This window comes from Miscanthus floridulus, chromosome 5, assembly GCF_019320115.1.
Source record: "Miscanthus floridulus cultivar M001 chromosome 5, ASM1932011v1, whole genome shotgun sequence".
NCBI classification, from domain to species: domain Eukaryota; kingdom Viridiplantae; phylum Streptophyta; class Magnoliopsida; order Poales; family Poaceae; genus Miscanthus; species Miscanthus floridulus.
The window spans coordinates 62196753-62204224 of NC_089584.1; positions in this window are offsets into that span (position 1 = coordinate 62196753).

A 7472-nucleotide genomic window follows, 5' to 3' on the forward strand; every position below is an offset into this window, starting at 1 on the left:
TAGATAAATATTAGGAATCAATATAATGGCGGTTTTAACAATTTTTGAGTGCTTTTCATGTATTTTGGAATGTGCTTTCGATGAGGGTGCACAATGTAATGGCTTTCTTTGTATAGTGAACACCCTAGGAAGAAATGAACAAACTGCTATAAACATTGAACAAACACTGAATAAACAAGCGCACTGCCAATTACAGATTGAGATACAATCAACATTATTGACATCCAGATACATACCACAATTAACTAAGTTCAAACCATCACCTAACTCATCTTGTTGCCTTTCCGCTTCTGCACCCTTTTTTGCATGTCTGGCCCGTGGCAAAATGAGGGGGTGGACTATCCTTTGGTTGTTGATTTTGCATGTCCAAGATAAAAGGCTGGCCAGACACCTAATATATGGTCTGGCCTCGTCTAATACAACATGGCCGGACTATGCTTTGGTGGCATAAAAGACTAGGCACCTATTCCAAGGTCTTGGTTAGTTTTGTAGCGCAAGGCATGGCCTCATGCATAATAAGAAGAGAGCAATGCTACTAGAAAGATAACATGCAACAAGGGTACCAATAGGCACAATCAAAATCCAATGCCTACAAGGTAAACCTGGCTGGGTTGAAACCAACAAATCCCTCTGCCATTGTTGCACTCGAGGATCACTTCACCCGCTCTCACCATGGGGCGACTGGAGCAAATCCAGCAATGGCGAGCTCAACCATGATGGTGCCACCGACAACGGCAAGGTGGACCGCACTAGGAGCGGAGGTGGCAAGCGAACTACCAATGCTGGTGGTGTCAACATCGTCATTGTGGGTGATGGGGAGAGACCAATGCCATCCTAGGGGACAGCATGTGGGAACCACGACGGTGCCGACGATGATGGTGAGGTGGACTGCACCGGGAGCGACGGTGGCGAGCGAACCACTGGTGTCGATGGCATCAACGTCGTTGTTGTGGGTGACAGGGAGACCAATGCTAGCCTAGGAGACGGCATGCGGGACCATGACGGGGCCAACGATGATGGAGAGGTGGACCACACCGGGAGTGGTAGTGGGGAGCGAACCAACAGTGCCAGTGGCATCAATGTTGTTGTCATGGGTGACTGGGAGACAAATGGTAGCCTAGGAGACGGCGTGCGGGAGTGCGACACGTACTAGTAGTCAAGAATGGTACAAATAGGCATCGAAGCAGGGTGCACTAACGCATTGTAGGAAGCATGGACTAGAGCGCGGCCATGGTTCCTTAAGGAGGACCTAGAGCGCTTCATGGGGACGGCCTTCATGGGAACCGATGGTGAGGCAGAGGTGAGGACTTTGTGAGGCAGTGCGAGGCGAGGGCTTTTGCACAATGCAAGGGGGAGTGAAACAATGAGAGTGAGGCTAGGCTTGGTACACACAGGGATGCTAGGGCTAGAACAAGCTTCTGACCTAACCGCACAATGTTCATCATTACTACTACTGTCTGAATAGTGAATATTTTATATGGTCAGATCTTCTATCATCCAGTGAAGTATATACTATAGTCCATTCCAAGCAGTCACAGGCTCACATCAACTGAGGGGTAGTAGCTAGCTAGAGATGGCTATGAGTACATGCTTTCATAGGTTGTGATCATCTGCATAGCCTTGGCTATATTTGAAGCTGCCACTATAGGAATCCAACTACCTTACTACTTCCTGCATGCAACCATAGACAGTGTAGCTCCTATTTGTAGCACAGCTGATCAGGCAAAAGTTCTACTCATAGCTGAGTACAAGAGTTACATGTCTGTCCCATTCAAATTTGTGTTGCTCAGACTATCAGGCGAACATACGGTTTACAAGAAACAGGTAAACGTCATTTTGTCTAATATCATAGAGGGACATGGTTAGGAGAAAAGTTGTGAGTGAGAAGGTTGGTAAAATGCAAATAGGTGAGGGAAGAGGGGAGCCAAAAGGTAGGCGATTGATGCAATTCTATCAAATGAGGGAAGGGGGACGCTCCTTTCATATAGACCTTACACGGCCGACGAGAGTGAAGCAAATGCGGTAGGAAAGCTAGATAGAATAAGTAAATCGAGAGAAAGAGCTTTTGACCACCATGACACACTTGACACCCAAATGCCTAGTGCAGTTGTGATAGGTCTTTTCTATACTTATTTCACTCTAATCCAAGCAGTCACAACAGTCGAGGGGCAGACTGATTGCTACTCCGTATGACACTTTATTCTGTCCCATGAGATCAAATACTCAGCGGGCCAACTTTGTTGCATTCATAGTAAAAGTCAATAGCTATGGCTCCTTTGTTCTACATTAGATCGAGGTGATACATGTTGAGATGAACTCCTCGCTGCATGGTTCTTTCAAGGTCAACAAATTTTATCGAAGGCACGAGTTGGCTTCAATAGAGATCAAAGGCACTCATGAATGTTTAGCATATTATAGATTAGATCAAAGACAACTAGAAAGAAATCTACAGCTATGTGTGCAAGCTACTTGTGAGCACATACTAGCTAGTGTGACCATTGCTCGCATATTCTAGTTAAATGAAGATAAACAACATGAACAGCGGTATGGTGATGATCCACCTTTGAAGGGGAATTGGTGGTGGGTCAGAGACCACGCCAATGAGAGGTCCATCTATCGGAGGAGGATTGTCGGTGTGGAAGGCATCCAGGGTCTCCCCATCACCATGATCTTGTGTGAACACTCCAATAGCTGTCATCATCAGATCATCTACCTCCTCCATGTGGATGGGAGCGCTCGACTCGATTGTAGGGTCTGTCATTCCCTAGAACTCCCACTAGGGGTGGCCCTGATCTTCATGGGGGGGACCCGATGGCTGAAGAAGGTATGGATTACCCTCAGCGTTGTTAGTCCCTGGTCCCTTCAGATCCTCGATCACATCTAGTAGTATGTGCAAATGTTGTGGTTCCAACAAGGTTGGCGTCCTTGACCATGATTCCGCTATGTCAGGACGCAGCTGGTCATGAGAAAAAGTCAGCAGCGATGGCTGCTCATTGTTAGTGACATAGGGCCACCTATGCTCCTAATATAGGTCTGTGGCATAGTGGCGGTCAAGCCTCGGGTAGCGCTCCTCCAATCTAGGATGAACTTCAATTGAGGCGCTCCCATTGGACAATGACGGTGCCAAGAGGACACCGATGGAACCACCTAGAAAAGAAGCTACCCCAAATCATAATGGGTAGGTATTCCTAGGAAGTCCTCACACAGCATGATAAAGACCCAGAGGTGGAGGATCGCCTCTAGGGTTAAGTCATAGTAGTAGAGCAACCACCTCAGTAATGGGTGCACCGGTAGCCCGAACCCAAGAAGGTGGATAGGGACGAAAGAGATGACCTCATTTTCCTTCGGCCTCGGCTCCACTTTATTTCTCACTAGGACTCTCTACCTGAGCTCTTTGGCAGCCTTTGAGATCACCCTCCTCTCTAGAAACTAGTCAAACTTAGCCTGGTCAATAGACGACCTCGTCCACTCCACCATGGTCCTAGCAGGAGGTGTCAGTGGCGCAGTAGGGTGGAAGGCAAAAGCTTTGGGATGGAATTAGGAGCTTTGGAGAGAGAAGGAAGTAGGTATAGTTTGGGGGCCATCGACCACCCCACAACCAAGACGTTTGCATGGGTGGGCGGTGGGGCTTTGCCCCGTCCTATCAATGCGATGGGCCGGGAGGTGACATCCCCTGCTGTAATAGGCTACTGATGCCACCCACTCACGCACGCCTATGTGGGAATGCAGGAGCTTGTCGTCTGGGTAGTCAAGATTTTAGACAATCAGGCCTTGTTTGGTCCTATGAAGTAGATAGTGTAGTCTAATCCAAGCAGTCATGATAGTCAAGGGGCAAATTGAGAACTTGCTTTAATTTCTCTTGGTTTGTTGAGGCATGCATCAGATTATAAAATCTGAATTCTGAATAAAATTATCTTTCATCCATGGTTCTTGCAAGTTCAACAAATCTTATCAAATACACAAAAATAAGACGAGTTGGGTTAAACACAGATCAAATGCACTCATGACTACTGCTACTACTGATACAAATGTTGTCACTGAGTACACTCCATAGGCAATAGTTTTACTCATAGCTCCATATTGTATAGTGTCCGACAAGATGAAATGTGCTGCATTCGGATTTTTTTGTGAGTGCAGGAAAATATGAACAACTATCTGGCTACTCTGTTTCGGTGACTCATTTCATGACATGTATTTCTTAGAAGGTGTGTTCCTCAGAGATCATGGAGATGTGGCCTCGCCTTACTCCCGCTATCGCTCGATATCTGCTGGAATTCGATTGGTCGTGCACATTGCCTGATATAAAAATAGAGGAAAAATAGGGGAGTCAATATAGTTGCCTTGTAATTTTGTGCACGCACCTTTCCTGCTCGTCTCCTCCTCCCTAGCACCTCGTTCTTCAAGCTTGAACCATGCAGCATAGAAGCATCCAAGGGAGGAGATGATGGGTGACCAGCCGAGGAGAGGGTGTTCGGGGGCCCTCCACGCTCTGGTGGAAGCCAGGTGAGCATGGACCTCACCCTTGATCTTTTTGGGAAGATTTTGAAGTTCTTTCTTAGTGCAGTGCCATCTCCATGGCTCAATTGGTGCCATGGCCTCTCATTAGCGGTGATGGACCCTCGTCATCCTAGTGGCCGGTGGCCCAGTCCTCACAATCGGCGGGCTCCTCCTGTTCTAGCTCATCAAACGACAAGCAAGGGGGGACATTTGTACTATGGTGTGCGACCTAGACATGACCAGGTAAGCTCTCCATGTGGTAAGCTAGGAGGCAGAGTGGCTGCTGTCATGCCTCTCCATTGTGGAGACGACACTCACTGTAGCTGATAGGGAGACAGCCACGGCTGAAGCCGCAGCAGGTTAAGCATAGGCGTAGCTTATTAATTGGTATGGTTTTCTCATTCTCACTCTTTCAGCCATAATGGAGCAGCTGAACACCATGTCCATGCTACCAAAGAGGCTAGACTTCCTTGAGTGCGTCTGTGCTCTACCGACGTGTATCTAGGAGGTAGTGATGCATGGCCTTCGCCATGGGGCTGCGTCAGCCCTAGCCGATGCCCAACTATGTTTAGATGTGGACTTGCATGTGGTGGAGCTAGGGTTCCTGCTGGAGTTGTCTGTCCATGAAATCAGATTGTTTTTAAGTTTTTGAGTTTCTTTTGTCCATTTCCTAGGATTCCATTTTGCAGTGTTGGTGGGCCTCGAATAGACGGGGAGATCTACCCACGCAAAACTTAACTTTTGGTGAACATTTTCCAGCCGCACCAAAAATTAGATTCTCCCTTTTGCCCTCCGCACGGAAATTAGATTTACAATGCCACCAATTTCAGACAAGGGCATTTGTGGTTCTATGATGGACACATAAAGGCACAAAGAGTCACCATCTCCGCCTCCATCTCCATTATCTAGCCGCCATAATCTCTCCTCTCGCTCTAAATCCAAGCCCCATGGCCTTCCTCTCTACTCTCTAGCCACCCCTCTGCCACCCCGCTCCAAACCCTAGGTGCCATCAGCATAGTAGCTCGACTCATCAATATCCACTCTCCAGTAACACCCTCTTTCAGACCTTTCTGAACCCTAGCCGGTGCTAGATCCCCTTCGATTCATCCACAATAGGTTAGCCTAGCCAGAGCTAGATCTGGTACCCCTACCTCGACTCCTGTTGATGACTATATAGGCCAGATCTGGATCCCCTACCTCGGCACCTGTCATGATGATCAGATATGAACCCTAGCCAAAGCCAGATCTGGTAACCCTTCATCAACACCAGCTACACCAGTTTTGTGACCATGATGACAAAACTGCGATGCCTATGACGAAGCATAGTTAGGGTCGTGAAGGAAGTGGTACCCAAATTCCTTTTATGATAGTGTGCTATATTATAGTGGTTGAACTTGGGATATTGTTGATGGTAGTTAACAAGCATCATAAACCATCAATATAACTTGAATAAATGCATGAATATTATCATCAACATAGGTTTAGGGGTTTAAACTAACAAATTACACAAGTTTTGGTGAATCTGTGTTTCCAGCAGGGTTTATCTAGAAAATCATCAAGGTGGACCCAAATGTCAGAATTAATCGCGCTTATCCACGACGAAATCAACTCCAAAAGACTTTAGAAGACACCAGGAGGCAAACCACCAAAGCAGAGATGCCTGGTGGAGCTGGCCGGCCATGTGGGCCCACATGTCATCCTCCCCTTTCTATGTTAGTTCTCCACCGCCTTAGGGATTGCATCTACACCATTGCTTTAAGTTAGTTTGATCCAAGGGCTCAAGATTGATGGTTCCCCCTATATATACCAGCCCCTGCCATCCCCTAATCATCATTGATCAAGTCATATCATCATTGAAAAACCCTAATCAGAAGAGAAGAATCTCATAGCTCCGCAAATATTCTAGGGCATAGCTAGCTAGATTAGATCTAGAGGGAGGCAAGCTTCACTTGGATTCTTGATCTTGTCAAGAACATGGCTTGGTATAGCCTCTTATATTGTATTTTGTATCTTTCATTATTCATATGTTTGCTACAATTGATTCAACATTGTTCTTGATATTATTCATGTTCCTAGTTATCATGCTCATCGTCTACTTTGATTATATGCTTATTATAGCTAGATTGTCTTTATGTTCAAGCATAAGTTCATATAGCGCTCTCTCTAAAGTACACAGGGTGAGTGGTCGACATTGTGTAAGCGTGGTGCTTATATGTTGTTCACCTATGGATGCACCCTATATTCCGGGCCATGTGGTAGATCGCGAGTGTGACACTCTCATTGAGTCCCTTGTAGTCTACTCCCCGAATATAGGTCAAGTTGGAGCTAGTTAAGAAGGAAGTCAAGCTCTGTTCTTGATCTTCCTTAGTAATATCCCTTATGTATAGATATGAAGTTTATCTTAGCCATGATTACTAAGTATAATTGCACTAATCATAGTATGCTTTGACTTGTAATTAAGAATGACTTAGGAATTATTTCTCTATTGTATCTACTTAGTCATGCTAATGCCATAGAAAGGAGCACTCTGAGTGTTCAACTATTATTTATCAATGATCATTTACCTTATATTTATCATATACTTTATGACTTACCCCTGTTATGAGTAGAAGCTTGGTTATAGTTTATCTCTCCATCATATGTATAAGTTATCAATATATTCCTTTGCCCGTCCTTCCCTAAGGTAAAAATATAAATAACAATACCTAGAATACTCCTGGGTGAAATGCTACAATGGTAAATTATATGTGCACCTACAGATCCCTTCATATACATATTTGTATTCTTTCTAGTCACAATAAATTACCAACATACTTCTTAGTCTCATTCAAGAAGTGGCACTAGGTAGTACCAACAAGCATTTTTGGCATCATAGCTAGGGATGATAGCTTAGCAAAAGTGATGTTAAGAGCATTTCTGGCATCATAGCTAGGGATGACAACTTAGCAAAAGTGATGTTAAGAAATGTCAACAAC